Source organism: Dreissena polymorpha, chromosome 5, assembly GCF_020536995.1.
Source record: "Dreissena polymorpha isolate Duluth1 chromosome 5, UMN_Dpol_1.0, whole genome shotgun sequence".
NCBI lineage: Eukaryota > Metazoa > Mollusca > Bivalvia > Myida > Dreissenidae > Dreissena > Dreissena polymorpha.
Window position 1 is genome coordinate 24920444 of NC_068359.1, and position 23832 is coordinate 24944275.

Consider the following 23832-nt stretch of genomic DNA (forward strand, 5'->3'; position numbering starts at 1 on the left):
ATGAACTTTAGCAGATGACTTGCCTATGTCATCAGCAGATACTAGTAAAATCATCTATATTCAAACCAGACTTTATGCTATCTTGTAGGTAAAGTTCAAGGTCTTAAACAAGTAAATAAAACAAAATCGGTGACATTACCTACCCTTGCCTCAGTCCAACAGCATAACCAAAATAATCTGAATGAGATGAACATGATTTGACACATGACTTAACATTTGCATACATATCCTTCAGTATTCTAAGCAATTTTCCCATAATTCATTGCGGTAAATACTATCAAAACATGTAAACATATCGACGAATATTACATACAAACGTGTATTTTCATTTAAATAATTTTAAAGACTTGACATAAGTATAAAAATAGCATCAACCGTTTAATAACCTTTCCTAAATCCGAACTGCGCATCCGAAATAATAGTGTTTGCATTGCAAACTTTTTCGCTGCGTTTATTTGATATAGTGGCAAATAACTTTGAAACGCAGCTTGACTTGGGTAATCCCTTTATAGTTATTTACATCATTAACGGCACCTGTTATATGCAAAGGGATTATAACCCATTTTGTCCATTTCTCGGGAAAAAAGCCCGATACAAAAATACCGTTAAACATATTACATAACTCGATATATTCGATATCGCAGGATATAAAGAATATATTTTCAAGTATTTTGGAGAATGTTTAAACGGAAACTGGTATAAACAATAACAAATCGCGGAAACTGGTATACACAATAAACAAAATCTAATTCAGAACACGGTAAAAGAGCGCTTTATCGACTTTTATCTGTTTTAAACACTTTGTTTTCGCAAGTAAAGAAACAACAAATCTTATTGATAAATAAGAAACCACCGTTCTTATCGAAAAAGTTTTTAAGACAAAAATTATGAGTCAACAAATCAACAAATCTATCAGATCAGTATGGCGAATTAGGACGATAACCCTTAGCTGTGATGATACATAACCCATATTTCAATAATGGTTCAAACAATAATATCATGTACAAATGATAGTCTCAGTAAAATAACATATGTATAACTACAAAACAAAATAAATTTGGCTTATCTTATCAAATGAATAATCGAGAAGCTAGGTTTACCTTATATATGGACTGAACAAGAAACCTTTACAGAAAAAATAATGAACATACAGACACTAACTTACAAACAAATCTAACAACAAGTTTTTTTATCATAACACACAACACCGTGACAATGAAATCAATCATTCATCAAGAGTTTATACATATTGTCTCACTAAGAATACGTTTTAAAACAAAACAATATCTAGATATCATTACAAGAACAATTAAAAATAGCACTTAATCAATGTCGCCTATCATCACATAAATAAGAATTAGAATCAGGTCGATACCACTCTTTTATTTGAGTTAACAGAAAATGTAAATTTTGGAATCTTAATGTCGTAAAAAGTGAATAGTAATTCTTATTAAAAGTCAAATATACAAAGATATTATAAAACATACTTAAAGTCATTTTATCAAAGACGGACAATGTTAAATCAGTTTGATATGTTAATGAGAAACCAAAATAAAAAATAAATAATTATATTTCATTTTTTTATGTAAATCGATTTTAGACGGAACAATTTAGAAACAATTAACAATTCATTCATTGATGTTTAACACTATGTTTATCATCATTTGATGAGTAATAATCAAGATCAATATTAAAGTTAAAGTACTTATGTAGTGCAGATATTTGTTTATCTCAGTATTCAATGAACACGTGGTATTATCGATGTAAAGGTGATACATATTGTGTTATTAATCAGTAAGATCATTGTTAACTTATACCATTACAAAATATTCATAATCCATGTCATAAAACGTGTGTATTTTTCATTAGGCTAAAAGAAAGTGTATGCTTAAGAGCTACTAAATGTTGTTGTTTGTTTTTTTTTTGTTGTTGTTATATATCCAATTACCTGTATGCATAAGAATCCTTCTTCGTGCGGCTAGAATTTTTGAACAACATAATTAATTAATAAAACAATACACTTTTCTATATTTTTTATAATTAATTATTAACATTAATTGCATAATTATATAAGGCTTTTACATTAATGTGTTACATAAATAGTTAAATCATTGTTTGAACATGTTATTTTTCAAAGTTAAGCATTTTCTTCAACGTATATCAAAATTTAAAAAAATGGTCAAATTTATTTTGTTACGCGTTTTACTAGCAAAACTACGATATCTTTTCATATCAATTAATTACTGTAAAGCTTCACTTTGCTTTGCGTTCCACCAATGAATTTGTATATAGATTTTTTTTTTAATTCATAAATTTCGTCTAATTTTTTTCGATGGCTATTTCTCTCAATGTATGTGCAGTTGTGTAAGTTTTCATTCAATTATAATTGTTATTCGGGTATGTGCAGTAGAAGAAGTCCTTAAAAACAAAATAGTTAAGTATAGACTTCATATCCGGTTCCAGCTGCTCAACTAATTGTTTAGTTGCGGTTGTGGTAAGATGCCTCTCAGACCTGGAATAGAACGATGCAAGCAAAACATAAGCAGTAAACTTAGGGACGGTAGCACTTTCCGAATATTTGATCGGAAGGCGTATTTTTACGACAACATAAAGACATTATTTCCCGATTAGTTGTCTTAGAGAATATGTCAAATGTTATGACACCGAAGCATTTATAAAACTATACGATATATGGGATCATCTTATACATACATTCGATAGGTGTAAAGAATCGATGTTTTCTACTTATATACATTCAGCATTAAACACCTTTAAAAAAGATGCAAAATACTTATTTAAAATTGACTTATAAAAGCCCGCATGTATCCATAGATTATTGTTCGTTACATTTTTTTCAATATTTATACTTCGCAGTTTCACAGCATAAAGTGTTGTCATTTAAAACAAATACTGTGCATTTGTATTCGTCTTTATTTCGCAAATAAGCTTGGGGTTAGATACATTCATAGAATAGCATATGGAAATGACAACAGTTTTGGTTTACAAATGGAATCAAAATAAATGTTTTGTTGCCAGATTACGATGTGTAGACACATTGCAATAGTAGTTCTATGTACTTAATTGATTTCATTGAAGGAAACATATATCAGCTTAAAAGATTTTCCTGAGTATTTAACTATTAGTTGGGATTTTATTTCTACATGTACGTATGTAAGTATGTAAGTTTGGGTAGAAAATTGGTTTGTCAGGTTAGATATTTGCATAGATGGAAATATAGAAGGCTTTAATAAATTGCATTTTGTACTTACTAACGTCTACTTGGAGATGCTGGTAATGATCCACGTGAGAGGCTGCAATAAAATGAGAGACTTTTAAAAATAACATTTTCAAATATATCTATTTGCCTTTTTTGTTTTTGTTCTTCTTTTAATGCATAACATTTTCGTTTAATTATAAAATACACCTTCATCCTCGATTTCTGGTTAGTTTTATTTTACGGTAAAATAAATATAAGAAAGCAAGACCAAAACAGACGTTTAAGTGGTAACCTTGCCGCTATGATAATGCATAACATGATTTTTTGTTTCTGGCGCACTCCATAATTCTGTAAATAGACAAACTTTAACATTGCAATAGGTTTTGATAAGCTTCGTTCACATTTCAATACACATGTAACTAAATATGATGCACAGCGTAAAATTTCAGCTGCATCAGCAAGAGGGAAACATTATTATAACATGCGGTCTTTTACTTATGGCAAACAACGAATTGCCCACCAGCAAATGCACTTGATATGACACCCACGTACACAAAGAACACACACACGAATAAAACTGGACGCATTGAAAGTTTATATGCTAATCATTGAGTTATTTACCGGTTTTAAGGATTCCACACCTCACGCTTTGCCTAGATATTTTCATTTAAACTTTACTGTATTAAAAACTCTACCTTATAGTAACCCAATTCAAATTCAACAGCAACATTAAGTGAGGAAACCTTTCAATTTACCTGCTAAAACACGGATTAGAAATAATCTTCGCAGCCCTTAAATGTATATTTTGCATGAACCGTATTACCCTAATATTCTCGGACTAAATATGTACATACGTATAATCTATAAATCTCTATAAATCTGCTATAAAAGGGTAAAATACTTTATAGTACATGTAGTCATTTTCCGAAGTTTTATTATGTTTTGTACAGCTTTCAACAAGTGCCCCATGTTTTTATGACATTAAATCGTTCGATATGTGCCCCGGGGTATTGCTTAATCATCATGTTAAATTTTTAGCAGGCAGATTAATCTGTTTTGAAACAAATGGCGGTTGTTGCATTGCTCGTCAAATTGATTTGTGGATACAAGTGTATAAAAAAAGAAACTAGCAGTAAAGTAATGGAACCAGTTTTAAGTGAATGGACTTCCTAAGGCCGGCTTTCACTTCAATAAAATAATTATGGTTCAATAATTGTAATTAATAATATAATGCGCTTCATGGGAATGAACTTGGAAGTTTATACCTATTCAATTTAATTCGGTGTATATTCTTTTTAAATATAAAATTTAGAAATACAATAACCGTCAGCGTATCTCGGTAAAAATAAAAAACTTGATGTGAATTTTAGTTAAATAACGCCAGTTTATTGTTCAACATATAGTGATACATTATTTGAGTTATTTTGTGCATCTTTTTAATAATAAATAATGAATTATTTACCATGTAATTTTAATCTTTTTAAAGGTGTGTCTATGACAATACGATTTTAAGACTTTTGTTATTCTACTTACTTTGCCCATTCGATCCCTGGATATATAAGACATCAACGTTGATGTTACCACTTGCTTCTCCTACACCATTATATTACATTAATTACGCTTTAAACATTATACACATGAACACTTTGAAATTTTTAAATAACTTTCAAATATATGTTAAATAAATAAATATCTTCATTTTTGGTAAAACGCAGTAAATTAACAAATTACTGTGCTCAAATAATCACATATCTTTACTAGATATAAACTTCAATTATCTATAAAACATAATATGGCCTTAATGAATGTAAATGTTATGAATTTGCACCTTTCAGAAGATATGAAATCTCGCATATTACCCACTGTTAAACTTTGCGAAAATTATCAAATTAATAGATTATGTCACTGATAAAGCCAATACAGTCATGTAAATGTAACTAAATAAACTAGAAACGGCGCCTATAACCGTTAATTGAACTGTATCCCAATATATATGTTCTTCAATAAAGGCATCTTACCACACTGTACTTTTTAAGTAATAGGTACGAAGAATAAATATTAATGACGTATCTAAATGGCTAGTTTTCGTGTTAAATTATAAGACCATCACTTAATGCCGTGAATAAAACACTTAGAATAAATAAAAATGTGACACAATTGTATTGTTATTTATACAGTAATATATTATTTATTATTGAGAAGGAACGTTTTCTATATAAATTTTGAAAACAAAACAAAATCATGCTTTATTTACATATGGCCATAGCATGTTCTACTTTTTGTAACTTGCTACGATACGTCGATTATAGCATTTCGTTATGCAGCTGTCTCGTTAATTATTATTGCTTTATGTATGATAATATATGCATGTTATTGCAGGGTATATAAATAAAGGATGCTTCCATTAATCCCCTTTCTGCAAAAGAGTTACATAATGAAAAAGAAACAGTTTTGTAATGAATCACTTGCAGATCAAAACTACGTCGGTGGTATTAATTTTTACAGTGGTAATTTCTACTTACTTTGCCAAGTTGATGCCTGGCTAAAGGAGACTTCAGCGTTGGTGTTACCACTTGCTGCACCTACAACAATCAAAACAATATAAAATTGTACTCTTTACCTTCATTGTAAATACGGTTTAAACGTATGAAATAAAATAAAATGTGCATATATATGCTTTTATCTACTGGTTGTCAAATATTTATGTTTAAAGTGATATTATGCGCATCTAACAGTATATGCTAAGTTTATAGGTGTCTATCGCAACCGTTGTTTAGTTTTGGTGTTTTCACTTCATATACACTTATATTTGTTAATGCAGCATCAAAATACTAAAACAATATCCCGGAAAGAGAAAAATAATGCAATTGAATATCGACCGTACTTTCGTTTTGACAACCGACGACAGAAATGATTCGATGTGCGATGTGAATCTAAATACATGTTAGTATTTTTTATATTAAAAAACCTGTTAGCAAGATGAGTTGTAGATAATTGGTCAGTTACCACATTTTAACTAACTATTTTGACCTGTTAATTCTTTCAGCTCAATTCAACAGTGAAAAATGCGCATAACGTTGCTTTAAACTTTAGAACGAACTACATCTAACAATGGCTTCAGGAAGCATGTGTCGATTACTAATTGTGTATGAAATCTAATGAAGACACGTTTCGACTTATTTTAATTTGAATGCGCATACAATTATTATACTAAAATACTATTATACTATTATTACGTATTCAATTTATAACTAGTATAATGTATTTAAAGAAATTTAATGTGTTCATTGAAATCGTAAAAATACCCGAATTCAAATTAACTTGGTTTAATTCTTACGGAAAATGATGGTAAAGCATATATGAATTAACGCACAGCTAACAACGGACGAACACCACTCTACCTTATCTTTATTTAACATTAAACGTATGTGGCTTTATGTTTTAATTTCCTCAGCATTTATGGTAAAGCAATTATAATATGGACATGTATGTTTGCATCATACAAACAAAGCATCCCTTGCCGTGTACATGGACAACAATATTTTGAACGAGTAACCATTTATAACGTTTACGTTGACTTACAAGAATATCATATATATGTACACTTGAATATAATATAACTATACAGCTGATATTGTTTAAGGTTCATGTAGAGGCTTCAGTTTGAAAAATCTGGACCCCTAGCATTGAACTCAAATTTGCCTAAACGAAGAATGCCACATTGAAAATGTATATATATTTGCTTAAAAGGATGGTTTTCCTTCAAACTGCTACCAATTTTGTGCAGCAACGTCTCATACCATCGACATAATCAATCAAAATACAAAGCGATTTTAACACAAAAATAGACATTATTTTCAAAAATCTGAATGATGTTTATTCAACGTATTTCGGCGGAAAATTATATAACTAGTTAATAATATCGACATTGATGAGGGCAAGTTACGCTTAAATAGTAAAAAAAGTTAACATATCTAGAAATATCAAAACTCGAACACATGTCATTTCATGACGATGGGGGCAGCCATTTTTAAATTAATAAAATCGAAAGAAACATGCTAAAAACTCACTCATCGCCTAATTGACATTCCAAACGGTTGACGATGACAAATGCATTAAATTGTAGTCTTTCCGTTGAGGTGTGTAAACTGCATGATCAGACCTCATAAACACTCCAAAAAATAACTTTGTAAGAAGCATTCACCAATGTTTACAATTGTTGTCGAATCACATGCACTTGTATTATTGAGCACAAAATAGTACGCTTACAGACTGACAGAAAGATCGATACAAACTCCGTTCAATTCATCACGGTATACTATTTTATTGATAATATATAATAAAAATTCGCTTCAACAACCTAAATGTAAAAATAATTCTTTTAAACGGAGTTTTTAATAACGAAAGTGAAAACAACGGAAGTCGGATGGATATTCTGTGAGATGCACTTCGGCTCCAGAAAAACAATAGAAATACACTAAAAAAAGACGTGTGGGGGAAAATTTTCAGCTTGAAAATATTTGAAATGGGGTAAGTGATTATATCTCTGTATGATCATTTCTCATATTAAGCGCGATCTCTTCCTGATTAATGTTAACAGTTGTTTTACTAGTCGCGACCCAAATGTCAAAAAAATGATGTGTTTTTTTCAGGTATGTCTATACACATACCACGTTTTCTTACTACTTCACGTGATTTCGACCGATTTGTAATGCACGTTTTTCTACGGAGCACAGCGAGTGCAACGCTTTCAAAATGTCTAGAAGAAATCGATGTACAAATGTATAAACAGAGTCGGTTTGCCAAAAGGAACACATTATTCAAAACGGTACAAGGACACTAGTTGTTCAGGAAGGAAGAAAGAAAAAACCATGATACCTAGCTGTGTATTTCTATGTAAAACTATGCTTTTTAGAGTAGTCTGCACAAAACTCATAAAATCTTGTTATTGATGTGCAATATCTCCTCTTATCACAAGGATTGCTACCCAGCCAAACCTATTTCTTTATATTTATTTACAATTTTATATGTCGTCTGCAATTTTTTTCAATTTGAGATGGTTTAAAATTTTCCATTTGGTTATAGCAAAATTATTAAGCCCTTGAAATAGAATGGTGACTCTTATTATCCACCAGACCTGGGTTTTTAAAGGTTTGTAGTTCAGTTTAGTTATTTTTAGAACTTTGTTTAGAAAATAATTCAAAAAATGCAGTTGAATAATAACTCATTTGTTGTTTTCCGACAATAATTTTCTGTGAAATGTTGCTAACTTGACCTAGTATATGTATATAGCTTTGTATGTATTTAACTTACGGTCGTGCATATCCTTTCTTAACTTTAGATAAAGATTTTGTAAATTAGTGTAAAAATGTATTGGTTTTAAACAAAAATATGAATAAAGCAAAAAAAATATTGAATGTCAAAAATGTGTTTATGTTATTCTATCTGTCTTTACCTTTAAAATGATATATAGTTTGACCATATTGTACCACATTGAATGAAGAAAAACCAAAGCAAAGTTTTAATGATTTTTATCCCTCCCGTGAACCTTAAGTGTTTGCCCAAGAAAAAAGCAAATCGTATTAAACCATCGGGTACTTTACGTTTTACGAACAACACATAATCAGTAGTAAAGTAGGAAAAAATTCAGACGGACGCACTTGAAACATTCGGAGCAAACACAAACAGATAATAATATGATTATGATAGGTCAGAAAAGTGCATGTTTTGACTAAGTAACTGCCTAGCAAGGCCAATCGTGTCTTCTTTAATATTCATCTTCTACGTGTACCCATGACATTTTATGTAGTTAAACAAACATTGCGTCTGACATACCTTCAAACATGCTTAACATTTATTTTCATTGTTGCTTTATTATCGGAAAAGATAAATCAATGTAAAGAGTTATTTGAAATTCGACCTCTTAATTATCACCTTGCGCTTTGAAATTAAAGCATGGATCATTAACGTTGTCTCCAAATGGTGACCATGTTCAGCATTTATTCTCAAATTTCTCAATTTCTTGCTAAGATCAAAGTGTAACCGTTGGAGTAGAAACGTGGGTTTTACATGCGACTCTTTCAAAATGCATTAAGTTAAAATCTGGACTTGCTATTGACAGCCGTAAGCAAAAACACCGAACAACCACTTTGACAGAATTGCACGCTGAAAAAAGGCGGGATCATCATAACATTAACAATTAATAGCCGGATATGACACACAATAACGTATATAAGATATGAATTTACATTCAATACGGACATCTCTTCATTTTTGGTATACCTCAATAAACACAGATATATATGTGATAAAAATAACATATCTTTACTTGTTATGTTTTAATTATTGCACAACATATTAAAATCTTTCCAGTAGTTATGAGATCTCGCATCTTATCCACACTTAAACTTGGCGATAATTATCTAATTTACAAATTATGTCCTTGAATACGTATCAGTGGTCAATAGAAATTACTTAAAATCTAGCAATTTAAAATCAAATTATCCTCTGTTTGAGAAGTTACACAAAAAAAGTGTTTTAGAAGCTTATCCGAATTAAAAAGGGTATTCAACACTATTCATCAATCGTACAATTTACATATAAATAACACCTGAATAACCCATTTATTAACTTGTGCAGATAATTCCTGATTATGATTCGTGTTTCATAATCTATAGTCTATATCGTGTTCAGTCTATATGGCCATTCTGTATTTTGCCCTTCAATCCACTTAAGTTCTCGTATTTTTTACCCTTCTGCAATGTTGCATGTTTGTTTCAAACAGCTGTGTCTTTTGGAATTTAAATTTTAAAACAATCTGCAGTCGAAAGCCCGCCTCATGTTCTTTCAATCGCTCTTCAAGTGTTCGGTCAGTTTAACAAGCATACACGATCGTGTAACATTTCACTATCTAACTTCTATCATTAACTGCCGTCAATACCAAACTGTCCTTCGTGCCATCGACGTTTAGTTTCAAAATATCATAGTGCATGCTCTTCCTAACCATGTAACAAACACAATAATTGCTGGCATTTTGTGTAAACTTTGTACCTGTTTCATCACCCTAATTGCCTTTCTATATGCCATAATTTCCATTATTTCTTGCATATTCAGGAGGAGTACAGAATAAGAAATAACAAAAGAACCTTTCTCATTCTTATTATTTTCTTTCACACTTACAAGGAGAGCCTGTCTGTTTATGCAGTAAGCACTCGATAATTGCGTTTCAATTAAATTTCTTAAGACGTCTTTTCAAACATTGGAAATGGTAACAGTCACCACGACCCATCGTATAAATGCTTTGTATAAATTTAACGACAAAGGGGAATGACAATGATCATTGCAGAAGAAACTGAGGTTGGTTTTCTTCTGTTGTATATGTTAGCGTGTGCGTGTAGTGTTACAGTTATAATAAGACATGTCGACATTCAGATAACACATACAAATAAGATGTAATAACAAAAGAATCTAGAATTAAAAAGAACATATTTATCAATCGTCTAAATTCTTCAATATGTCTAAAAGCCATAACATAATGATTATTTTCAATTTCATATTATATGCGATGAACTATGAAAACGTTCAACATATATACATATATATCTTCTCCTTGGTAACCAGTGTCAGGTTTAATATTGTGTATGAAATATTATTTTGTGATCTTATTTATAACCATATTGTTCAAATCATGTCCCTGGTGTAAAACCTTACAAAGCCCCGTGAGTAACGTGAGTTTTTTAGAATTATATATTAAATATAATAAATCAAAGTAAACAATTCCTCTCTGCAACCGAAGAGCGCTGAGTTTTTATGTTGCATATGTACAATCACCTAGTTAACTTTTACAAGATTGTTCACAACCTGTCGCTGGGGTTCAATTTCTCAATTGGTCACATGATTTACATAAACTTATGCAGTAAATAACTGAAAATATATTCGTCCAGGAAACAGAGATAAAGGATTTGTTGTTTAACATAATTTAGGGTTCTGCAACTAAATTTTTCTAATCATGCAAACGGGCTTCAAACAGTCCACCTACTAAGACTCAAGTGATTTATACAGACTTATATATCAAACAATTTAATTTAATTTTCTTCTCTGAAACCATAAGTTCAAAATATTGGAGATATTGTAAGCAACGACATTCATTGGTCAGGAAAGATTGGTCATGCCCTTGTGGTCAAAACTGGCAATACCCATTCTCCCACGTCCATTAATATAGATTATATATTATACATAACTTGGAACAAATCCTCACTGAAACCCCAAGGGTCAGTAATTAAATATTTGAGTGTACCATGGTCTAATGGTCATCTACACAATTTATTTTACCAACATACCATATCCGAAACAAAAACGAAATCACAAATGGTTGTAATGTTTGGCAAGTATCATCATACATTGTTCCCCTGTTTTAAGAAAATGCCAATGGAGAAAAAATGTTATGGGCCTTTGGGGTAAAATCATTTCAATTGAATTAATATTTGGTATTTGATATCACATTGTGGTCATCACCAAATATTGTTAAAATATACTTATGGGTTCGAAATACCCACGCCCAACACAGGTGAATAAGAAGGGGACATCTTGGTCCTTTTAATCTGAACAAGTGTAGCTATTTAAAAAAAAACTTGTTTTGAAAATAATGATTTCAGGCTGTTCGATTTAGAATATTTAATTGAAAAGCGGCGAAATGCGTGTGGTTGTCAGTAAATATCTACACGCAGGTCACGATTGCTCGTAATTTCGGCTTATTTCATTTAAAATACCATACTTTCATTTGAACACGTTGAAAAACTAACAAAATCTAATAGATTCAGACCATGGTATATACGAATTTCTAAAATATAAGTGTGGGTTATATTTACCATGGTTGTTTTCAGACATGTTTTCTTTAACACAACTATCAACGAATCAAGATGGCCGATTTTTTTTCCGTAATCAGGTTTCCCAGTTGATAACGAAACTAGAGATCACCCAGGGCTTGACCAGTTTCAACTTAATTGTTATCATGAGAACACAACTTTCATTGTTCGAGTATCTGATGTATACAGCAAATACTGCTGGGGCATGGTCAGGTCTTAACAGAGAGCATGACTTGTGAAAACTTTAAAAAATCAAACTATACAATGTAGCATACTAATAATTACACAATTAGACATTGTGCTTTCAGATAATAAATTGTTTAAAGTAATGGTTCAGTAAAGGCCTCCTCTATTATGTGACCGATGAGGTATATCAAGTTCTGAATAAACGAGTAGTTATTTTCGAAATTTGCAAAGGACTAACACATATTTTACAGGTTACACTTCATTTAATTATTCAAATGTATCAACATTCAGAGGTTAGTATCCAATTTCTGAAAAGCAACCTTACAAAAATATTGTGTAAATGTTCGTTATATGAAAAAACCTTCTAACAATTCAGTTTCCAATCATAAGACAGGTAACCTGAGAAACATTAATTATCCGTCATTTTAATTGTTAATTGGCCTTCCGAGGGTTTCAGAAGACACATCGTCATTGTGAGGTCGCGCACATAGCGCTCGGTGGCGGCTTCAGGAAGTCGTGCGGCCTCGCGCTACAATGAATATGTCGAAAAGAAAAAAAGGGCAGAACAACATTAAACGTATTGTTTACAATATAGTCAATTATGCTCAATGTTTGATTGCCAAACATATTAGCAATTTATATTAACCCTTGGAATGACATAAATAAACATATAAAATTGTAATTTGGGTACGTACGAATTACAACACCATGGCAATTACCGGGAATTTGAGTGGGGCTCGTTATCCCATTAATAGCCTGATTTTAACGTCGCATGTTTTCATAAGCTGTACCAAAGCAACTGTGATACTTTGTTCAGTAGTGAAATTGTGCAATTTACGATTTGGCAACTGGTCACTTGCGATAAATAATTATTTTTCACTCAGTTTGAGATGTAGTAATCATTATTATTAACCAATAAAATAATATATATTTACTTAATGGATATCTTAAAATATGAAAGAAGCGCTTTGAAAAAGATAATTCTAGCTCAAACGTACAGCGCTACCACATATCGAACAGCACATGAAGCAAGCAACTTAAATTAAATCCAGAATTGTGTTACTGGAACAGGTATCAAAATCTGCGGGCCATATCCGCTATCCGTAGTTAAAACCTGATTGTTGCCACATGCACAATTTAAATGACACACTTATAACAGTTTTCATAATAAATAATTACTGCAAATTCTTTTCTTGTGTCAATCTGTACAACATTGTATTCGTTTAATGGATTGGTCACAATAATGGCAAAGGAATAAAACGTAATTTCAGAAGAAGGTTCTTTATTTAAAGCAATGGTAATGAAATGCCAAAAAGTGTGAATAACTTATTAAGAGTATTAAAATCGTTTTATTTTGTTTCAAATCGTCTTCATGGAATGTTGGACTTAACGGCCAATTGAATTAATATCATCACAATAAATGTCATACTTTAGTATCACCCATCACAATATTATTTGCGAATAATTATTGTATTTTGTGACTGAATTATCGAAATGCTCTTAAAATTAGTTCGTCTTTATAAACAGAGATAAACATATTTATGACTTAAAGGGATCTTTTCACGCTTTGGTAAATTGACAAAATTGAAAAAAATTGTTTCAGATTCGTAAGTTTTCGTTTTAGTTGTGATATTTGTGAGGAAACAGTAATACTGAACATTAACCATGCTCTAATATAGCCATTATATGCATCTTTTGACGATTTTAAAACCTAAAAATTATAAAGCGTTGCAACGCGAAACGATTGAATAATTTGGAGAGTTCTGTTTTTGTCGTTAAATTTTGTGAAACTACAAAGATTGCTTATATGAGGTATAAAATACGTCAAGAATGTGTACTAGGCGGAATAGCTCAGTAGGCTAAAGCGTTTTTTACTTCAGGACTCTGGCAGGACTCCAGGGGTCACTGGTTCGAAACCTGCTCCGGGCAATGTTCTTTTCCTTTTTTTAATTTTTTCTTGATTTTTTACTGGAGCTTTTACGATCCAATGTTTACATTTATCAATATAAAGCATTTAATGAATAAGTTAAAAAAATGCCAAAATCTGTGAAAAGGCCCCTTTAAGTTTAATAATTTTAATTGTTATCTTAAGTTGGATAAAATGACCAACTTTTATTTTGTTGTGATTGTCATTTTTTAGTTCTCCTGCGAAAGAAGTGCTTTACGGTGAGTTATTGTGATATTTGGCCATCCGACGTCCGTTGTCGTCATGTCTTTTGTCGTCAGCAAGTTGTAACATATAATATTAAACCTTTAGTGGTCTAGTGGTCCTATACCAAGACTGTTAAAAAATGGCCATGAGGTTTTAACTGGCCACGTCCCAGTGGTCACATATATAACCGCAAAGATGTGGATCATACTATTAGTAAGAAGCATCGTCTAGTAGTCTTCTAAAAGATTGTTACATTCGTCAATCTGGGATGACAACCCATCCACGCATAAGGGGCCACATACTTTATTTAGACTTAAATTATAATTGTTATTATTAATGTTCTTCTCGGAAACCCATGGGTCAAATGATTTTTACAGACGAATGCACTAAATAGCTTTAAACTTATCTATCTTAAACCGCATTTCGCATAGTTTTTTATGTGTCACACCAGCTATTAATCTTCTACAAATATTGTTCAATATAAAGAAATGAAACTCAAGCAGCTCGAGCAGTATTGCATTCTCATTATAAACAATAAATTAGTCCTTTATTTAAGGCAAGTGACCAATGGCCAAAACAGTACAAACAGCACAATACGAAACAACATACACACATAGAAGACTAAAGCTGGGGTCACCAACTTGGAATTGTCAATGCAAAGAATTGGGGTTTTAAACCGGTTTTAGAGCGCTCAACTTCAAAAAACCGGTTTTAGAACGCTCAACCTCACACTTGGTCGAGCAATATTCAGGATACATTTACGGGTAAATAAAATTTAACCTCATAGAATTGCAACTCAAATTAAACAATAATAAAAGGGAATGAAAACGCATTCAAAATAATTACCATTCATTACTCAATGGCAGGAAGGAGACCAGAGCAACAGAGTTACAACTTTTTGAGGAACGAAGAAATAAAATTACGAACAAATGTCAACTATATCCCTCCTTTTTAGAAATCTTTTTTAAGAATAAAGCATTATATTGTTAATATTTCAGATCATCATCGTGCAAATACAGGAAGAAGTAGCAATAGTGGGTGTAAAAGATCCATATTGCATAGCGTGGTTGTTTAAGTGACTGCTAAAAAAATCAAACAAGAAACGCCAGAGAGAAAATATTAATAAAGATTAACGATATAAACCCGATGACCTATGCATGCAGCCCAAAACAGTGAAAGTGTGTCTGATGGCGTAATTTAGAAGCTATGACACTATGACGTCAAACAAATCCAATATAATTAAACGGGAGTACTGTAAAATAATAATAAATATAAAAAATCAAAGAGCAGTACTGTAAAATCGAATTACCAACAAAACCAGCTATGTGTATTGAATATATTAGAATTAAACATATAAAATGGTCATTCCATTAATAATTACAAATTTTAAGAGAAGAAAGATATAGTGAATCGAAAACCAACAAGCATGTGCATTTAAGTACGTCAACATCTTACCTTTTGATAAAATGAGTTAATCAAATTGAAAAGTTTAATATAAACATTTTCTTTAAGATAATTTAATTTGCATACACGCTTCAGAACATCTCCATAAAATGATGGGTTCGATATTCCATTAGTTAAATGCCATTTTAAAGAAACGTTATATTTTGAAATTAAACCACCATACTTTGAGTGAAATTAAGCAGATTTACGTCGTAGGTAATGATACAAAAAAACTTGTTTTAGCAATTTCTTCGTTAATATACGATTACGATCTTTAAAATCTTTAATACATGAACATAATCTGGTGCAACGTACCAACTGCGAAATGTAAATACCATAGGATGGACTTTTAGGGATGTTACCATCAAGGAACGGAAAATTCACAATTTCAAAGTTAAAGTCGCCCCGTTTGTCATATAAACATATTCTAATTAATAGTAAGATGTAAGTCTAAATACGCAGCATCTGTTATGGATTGACACCATCTATTTAAGACTAGTTCGCTCGGGTAGATTGTGTGAATATATTGTTCAAAATATGGGTTATCTAAATTTAGTACGTCATCAATGTGCCTACTAATTAGGTTAAAATTTAATCAAATCTAGTTGTTTAGTTTTCGATAATTCTAACATAAAATCGCTTTCATAACAATAAAAAAAGATAAGCTTTAAGTGGCGCACAATTAGTACCCATAGGAACCCCGATAGTTTGTTTAAATATTTAACCATTAAATTCAACAAACAAGTTATCCAGAAGAAAAGTCAGTGCCGCACAAAAGTTAAGACAAGTCCAAATATTGTTTTTATCTAATATGTGCTTGGTAAAAAAGATATTTAAGTGTTGAAAGCAATATAAGAACACTTCTCTCTTTCAAATGATTTTAAATCAAAGAAACAAAGTTTGATTTTATTAAAGTGTGAGGCAGTGTATTTAGTATATAGTGTAGAAAAATCATATGTGCTAACTTGTGACACCTTATATTTATTCTTTTCAATTTTATCAATAACTTCTAAGGATTTTTTAATTGACCAAACTAGGTTTATATTACTATTTTCAGTTACTTTATTACAATATTTAGCTATATGATAACTTATAGCAATCAATGCGGATGTTAGATACACCGATAATTGCGTGGTGGTACATGTCACTGAATTAGCGATAAAACGAATTTTATTTCGTTTGATATAATTGAGGTATCCATTAAAGTGATGGCAATTTCTTGTCACTAATATTTACTTTTACATTTAGATTTTTGCACACGGCAATATGGTCGACAATAATATCATTAGGTGGCTTATTGTAATCACAATATGATGTAGTTTGTGAAAGTTCTTGTGAAATCGTTTGAACATAAAACACTCGTCATATTATTATAACATTATTAGAAGCCTTATCTGCAGGAACTATGAGGAATTTAGATTGCAAGTCGTTAAGCAATTTACAGAGACTTTGTTTATTAAATTAAGGTGAATGTGGTAAGGCCAAAGGATTTGCATTTTAAAAATATATCTTATTCATTGCCATAAATAATACTTTGGGTTTCCATTCATTGAGTGCAGTAATTTGTGCATTTTCCTTCCTGCGCCATTTTGTTCAATATTCCTGTAAAGATGTTTCGATTTTCTTAATGCAGTTATCAAAATCGATAGAAATAGGAAATCTATATTTAGGGCCTCTGTGCAGTAAATTTCTTAGGTTTTATTTTTGAATAAAATTAAGATCGCCAGTAATAACATGTCCAACTGGATTATATACATAATTTTAACTAGAACAGTCACATGATGTAGGACAATTTCCTATTACATTAACATCTGTGGAATTAGCAGTATAATTTAACACGATACTTCTAACAGGTTTACTTTATTTGAAGCGAATAAGTGGGGATTCAGTATTGCGGAAATAAGAGGGTATCAACTGACGCACATTTTTATCATTGAATATTTAAGAAGGTCAATTAAATCAATCATGCCCCTGGGTTCAAAAATGGCAACGCCAAATGGTTCACATGATATATGTAGACTTATATAGTAAATAACTAAAACCATATGGTTATATGAAACCGCAAGGATCAGGGCTGTAATATTTGGCATTAGCATCGTCTAGTATTCATCTACAGAATGTTTTAAGTCATTTGCATGGGTCCAAAACTTGCCATTCCCAAGGTACACATGATGCATACAGTATTCGATTGTTAAATAACTTTTAAAATTATTATTTTCTGAATCAAAAAGTCCAAGAACATTGAGATTCAGTATGAAACAACAGATATATTTCCTGTACACAAATGGTGATCCTCTTGAGGTCAAAACTGGCCATGTCCATGCTGTCACAGCTACTTATATAGATCTATTTTCAACAACATCTCAACTTTAAACAAATCTTCTATGAAGTTTTAAGGGTCAGGGATTAAATATTTGGTATGTTACATTGTTTAACGGGCATCTAGAAAGTTTCTTTGCATCATATCCCTGGGTTAACAACTGGCCACATCAAATTGGTTATCTGCTTTAAAAATTGACTTACAAGTAAAATTTGTTTTTTTTAAATAGCTAAGACATTTTTCATCTCTTTAATCTGAAGTTTCGGACCTTTTATATTGGTTTGGAATATCTGACAGAGGCCCTCTGACTAATTTTTTTCAAATCATGCCCCTTGTGTCAAAACTGCCACATGATTGATGAAAATTTTTATAGCAAATACTTTTGGTGAGGAAAAGCTTCATTTGGTCATCTACAAAGGGGTCAAAACTAGCCACAACCGAGGGTCAAAGGATTCATATTGATTATATAATTCATTTATATAATCTAAGAAGCAAAAACAAAAAAGGCAAGAAGGTATAATGGTTTGCGTTTTACATCATATAATGGTTCTCTACTATGTTTGAATAATGCCCATAATGTATGTTTTCCTAGAGCGCAAATAGAAACCAAATAGGTCCTACCAGGGCCAGTTGGGAATAAACAGCTTAAATTGATTGTATAATTGGTATTTGATATCAAATAGGATATTGGTACTCTACCAAGATTATTTAAATTATACTCCTTGGTTCTACATAGACCACGCCCACACAGGTCAACAATATGGGCCATAAAGGATCTCTGTTGGGAATAAATGTAGTAATTTGGAAAACGATTACTTGTTTTGAAAATATTTGTGTGCGGTCGATTATATATATAATATTCGATTGAACAGTTGCGAAATGTGTCTGGTAGTCGGCAGATACATACAATCTTGTCACATTGTTTCGTAGTTTCGGTTCAATTTTTTTATAGTATACTTTCATATAAATAATTTACAAAGTAAACAACAATGCATTCAGAACATGGTATTTATAAATTTCTAACATTTAATTGTCAGTTATAATTACCATTGATGTTTCCAGACATGTTTCCTTAAACACAGCTTAAACAACTCAATATGGCGGATGTTAGATCTCCAATCATGAATCTTGTCATAGTTAAAGCCGAGGTACATTATGTCTCTAAACATTAGAAGATAAAACGCTTCAGAGAGCAACGCACCACAATTGTTCATCATGAGCACCGTGAGCGAGACAAGCTGTCTAAAAGATTACAGGAAACATTCGAAATATTTCTTTAAACGATACTAATAAGTTATCAATTTTCAGCATCGCACATGGAAATTCGCGTGGCAATAAAACAAAACGGGAAATATGACTTTCGTACTATTAAAGGTGTTCTGATATAGTTTGAATACGGATTATCAACTAAATAAAGATTTAAAAAATATATGCCCATATATATCCAGTTTAGACAAGTGCAAACCAGGAAGAGGACGACTAAAAGTCGTGTAACCACGCAAGTAAATATAAACATTTATAAATATTTATTTGTTTGCTTTTTTTGTTTAGAAATTGAAAGATTCCCAAAAATGTATATATGAACACGTGACCAGGTAGAAGTAGTAGTTGTTGTAGTAGAAGTAGTAGAAGTAGTAGTAGAAGTAGTAGAAGTAGTAGTAGTAGTAGTAGTAGTAGTAGTCGTAGTAGTATTAGTACTAGTAGTAGTAGTAGTAGTAGTAGTAGTAGTAGTAGTAGTAGTAGTAGTAGTAGTAGTAGTAGTAGTAGTAGTTGTAGTAGTAGTAGTATTAGTAATAGTAGTAGTAGTAGTGGTAGTAGTAGTAGTTGTAGTAGCAGTAGTAGTAGTAGTAGTAGCAGTAGTAGTAGTAGTAGTAGAAGTAGTAGTAGTAGTAGCAGTAGTAGTAGAAGTAGTAGTTGTTATTGTAAGTGTAGTAGTAGTAAAAGCAGTAAAAGCAGTAGACGTATTACTAGTAGTATTGTTCACTATTGTTACAACATATCGTAAAACGTTCAACCACAAGTGAATAAAGCTTTGTAAAAAAAAATAATTACAAGTGTTTTTAACAAAATTTTCATATCTATAGTACTCAATGAAACTAGTACAGCCTTTCAAAATACTTTCTCTCGAATCATATTCTAAGAAGGTCAAGAAAATGTCTCGAAAAAGGGGGAGGGTTTATCGTTTAAACCTTTTGCATAACAATCATAACAAAGATTGAAACCAGTTAACTTAATTTCAACCAATGAAAAACTGTTGTGTCGAGGTTACATCACGCAACCCAATGCAGGATTTAGCTGGATATGAGAAAAGCTTATAGAGTTTGTTAAGTTACCAGCGAAGATATGAATTCGGCTCGGTAAGGAAGCGTTCTTTTTTATCGTAAAACAATTAATCGAAGTACAATAGACATAAACCTGTCAATATTTTAAACAGATTCAAAGTTTCGTTTTAAATTTTAACCAAAACAAAGTTGTTTATATCTTTTTTTGTCGGAAATTAGGACCGCCAGTTTCAAAAATGATATCGTCCGACGTCATTTATAATAATACGAACTATATGCTTACTCAATCACGTAGGTTTCTATATATTAGCAAAGTCTTTATATTTTAAACTCACTGTAAAATGACGCAAGATGCTTTATAAAAGTTGCGTAAAGTGATGTTATTTTATGGATAGAACTCATCGAATACAAAACTCTCAGCTTCTTACACTATGTGCCTTATAATTTAAATTTCATACGGTACCTTTTTGCACCTATTGTGCGAAATATTGTGTGGGTTACAGATAACTTTGTGCATTAAACGCGTGCTCAAAACAAAAGTTACAAAATAAAAATTCTAGAGAATGATAAAAAAAAACACAATAACAATGACATAAAACAATAGAAAGACATTACAGGGACGTGTTCTACCATTTATATTGAGCAAATATTGCAGTGTAAACCTTTATGAAACTCATCGGATAAATTCAAGTACAAAGGGACACAACTAAAATCGTCCATATCCCATTGAGAAGTAAATACAATTTTGACTAATTTCACATTAAACAAATCTCTAACTTCACCTCATGTAGTAACCATGAGTTGTTATCAAACTGTTTCACAATAACATTTGGATATCTCGTATTTGTGGAACGCTGCAATTTCACAATTAATAATCCATCATTTACACAGCTTTGAGAGAAAATCACAATTTATATCTTATTATCTTAAAGCCTCTATAACGCTCAAAATCAACGAAAATTTCGTAAAGTATTTTGTAAAATAAAGTTAACACCTAAACAATCAGTGTTCTTTATAGAAATAGCCACAATTTCAACGCTAGATGTCGTATGATAACATAGATTTTGTAGATACAAAATGCTCGTTTTGACGATGCTGCTTCAGCGAAGCAGCTCGTCTAAGTTATCATACCGGGAAAAAATCTTCAAAATGGCGACCTATGTTAAAGAACGAGTCAATCTAATTGATTTAGCCAAATTTTCTCAATCGGCATACCTTGCTGATCATCATTGATAAAAGTAAAGGCAGATTAGTTCCCGTCCTCTTTCAAAGTTATCGAGAGGTTCGGGAGAGGAACCAGACACCCACATTTTTTTTCGTACCCACAATTTTTCGTACCCAATGTTTTTCGAACCCATTTTTTCGTACTCAAATTTTGTTCGTACCCAAATTTTGTTTCGTACCCAAATTTCATTTTGTACCCAATTTTGTTTCGTACCCAATTTTGTTTCGTACTCAAGCTTTGTTCGTCCCTTCTTTATTTCTTACATAATAAGTACCGGTATTTTGGCTGAATGGGTCAAGTTCCCCACGGGTACCCCTTTTCCGTACCTCGGGTACTTTGAAGTATTCTTCACCGTGCACCGATTTTCAAACAAATGATACTTTTGGGTACCTCGGTATATTTAAAGGTACCCCATCTTTCCTAATAGATAAATTCGTACCTAATGTTTTTTTCGTACCCAAAATTTTGTGTACCCATTTTTTTTACCCATTTTTTTTTCGAAACCTTTTTTTTCGTACCGTATTTTTTTTTCATTTGTTTGTACCCAATTTTGTTTCCTACCCATTTTTTGTACCCAATTTTTTCGTTCCCAAAAGTTTCGTATCCAAATTTTATTTCCTACCCAAAAGTTTCGTACCCACATTTTTTTCGTACTCAAAATTTTCGTACACACATTTTTTTGTAATCATATGTGAAAAATGTGGGTACGAACATTTTGAGTACGAAACAAAATTGGGGTACGAAAATTTTGTGTACAAATCAATATGCCAAAAAAAGCCTCTTGTTCTTAATTTTTAAAAGAACTATGGATTTTCTTAAACACCATGTACACTGCAGCAATGTGAAATCTTAAATTAAGGATGTGGATAAATGACAAGCAATAAAAATTACACAATTGTGGTGATGCAGATAAACTTAAATTGATGCTTTTAAATCCATCCTCTTCAAAAACATCGCCACACCAGTACTGTCAGTACTTTGATTATTTATTTGTGACACAATTCTATTTTAATTTCCCGCGAATTATATCTATTCATACGACACACGAACAATAAAATGGTACCATGTTAGTGGTCATGTCACGTATGAATAGATATCGTTGCGGGAAATTAAATATGCAAAACACTAATAAAAACGAGCATTTTGTACCTACAAACATCTTTTTACCAGACCACATCTGGCGTTGAAATTTAGGCAATTCCATAATGAACACTTTTTTTTAATTGTTTAACTTCATTTAAAGAAATACTTTACGAAATGTTCGTTGATTTTGAGCGTTATAGAGACTTTAAAGAACAAAAGCGCTTGTCGATCGTGATTATATAAATTAATATTTGTTAAATATGTTTACTTGAACAAACAGTATAACTTACGTGTATTTCAGTGAGGAGCTATTCCCAGTTATCCGATTTTATACGCTGCCGTTATTAATTTAAAGAGAATGAGTACCGTAAACGATATCAATCATACTACTAATCGAAGTGTCACAAGCTTTATTTTGGCTTGACTTATCGTTTCAAACTGTGTGGATTTGCAGATGGACCTGATAACAATATTTATTTAAAAAAATGATATATGATTATTGTATCGATAACAGAAACCATCTAAATCTTCAAATATATTTAATAAAATCGCGTCACTACTTCGTTTATTGTTCAGGGATCTATACAAACATATATATGTCCCTGCATTGTTCTTCAGTACCAAGATGGAAGTTTCCAAGTTTCCAAGATTTGTTAAGGCATTGCAACGATTACTAAGTTTTTAAAACCCTTTACGTCGTGACCACGACATACATACAATTATTCATATGCCCCAACACAAATATTACGATGCCCTGGGTCCGCGTTAACATTAAATTAATAAAATAAAATAAAATAAAATAGAAACTAATGGACTTAATAACCCATGGTATCATTATTTAAAGCTCATTCGAACGCAGAATCTTTTTGTTAAACGTAAAACTCGTACGTGTACTCACACTTATGTTTGTACTTAAATCCATTTAATTTGATAGTAGTACTTAAAAACTATTTTAGCAAGCAAAATCGATATTATATCAGCATTTTATTCCTGTAACACGTTTATAACTTCCGTATTTGATCATTCGGTTATCAAATAAATAAACTAAAACATGCGTTTT

At 31.4% G+C, this 23832-nt stretch overlaps 1 long non-coding RNA gene across 2 annotated transcripts; it reads right to left on the reverse strand.

Annotated features, from left to right (window-relative positions):
* Nucleotides 1-626: 626 nt before the first annotated feature.
* LOC127832010 (uncharacterized) lies at nt 627-23832 on the reverse strand. 2 transcript variants are annotated; one of them, XR_008026617.1, is made up of 6 exons: nt 23671-23832; nt 23063-23232; nt 5740-5799; nt 4751-4810; nt 3270-3311; nt 627-2512 (listed from the first exon to the last, which is right to left on the reverse strand). It is a non-coding gene; the product is annotated as an uncharacterized LOC127832010 (long non-coding RNA). The 2 variants fall into 2 exon arrangements; XR_008026618.1 differs by lacking the exon at nt 23063-23232.